At 43.1% G+C, this 327-nt stretch overlaps 1 protein-coding gene across 1 annotated transcript in view; it reads left to right on the forward strand.

Annotated features, from left to right (window-relative positions):
* LOC107572957 (transmembrane emp24 domain-containing protein 7-like) overlaps window positions 1-327 on the forward strand; it is a 7610-nt gene that overhangs the window by 3455 nt on the left and 3828 nt on the right. The window lies entirely within an intron of this gene.

Consider the following 327-nt stretch of genomic DNA (forward strand, 5'->3'; position numbering starts at 1 on the left):
CTCACACACACTCTCTCTCACACACACACACACACTCTCTCTCACACACACTCACACACACACACACACACACACACACACATTCACACACTCACGTTTGTTTTTGTGAAAAGTGGGGACTCTCCATAGGCGTAATGGTTTTTATACTGTACAGACCATATATTCTATTGCCCTACACCAACCCTACCCCTAAACCTACCCCTCACAGGAGACTTTCTGCTATTTCAGATTTTCAATACACTCCATTCTGTGTGATTTATAAGCGTTTTGAAAAGTGGGGACATGGGGTAATGTCCTGAAAAGTCACCTTCTCCTTGTAATACCTAT

This window comes from Sinocyclocheilus grahami, unplaced genomic scaffold (assembly GCF_001515645.1).
Source record: "Sinocyclocheilus grahami isolate Dianchi unplaced genomic scaffold, SAMN03320097.WGS_v1.1 scaffold1840.1, whole genome shotgun sequence".
Classification (NCBI taxonomy): Eukaryota; Metazoa; Chordata; class Actinopteri; order Cypriniformes; family Cyprinidae; genus Sinocyclocheilus; species Sinocyclocheilus grahami.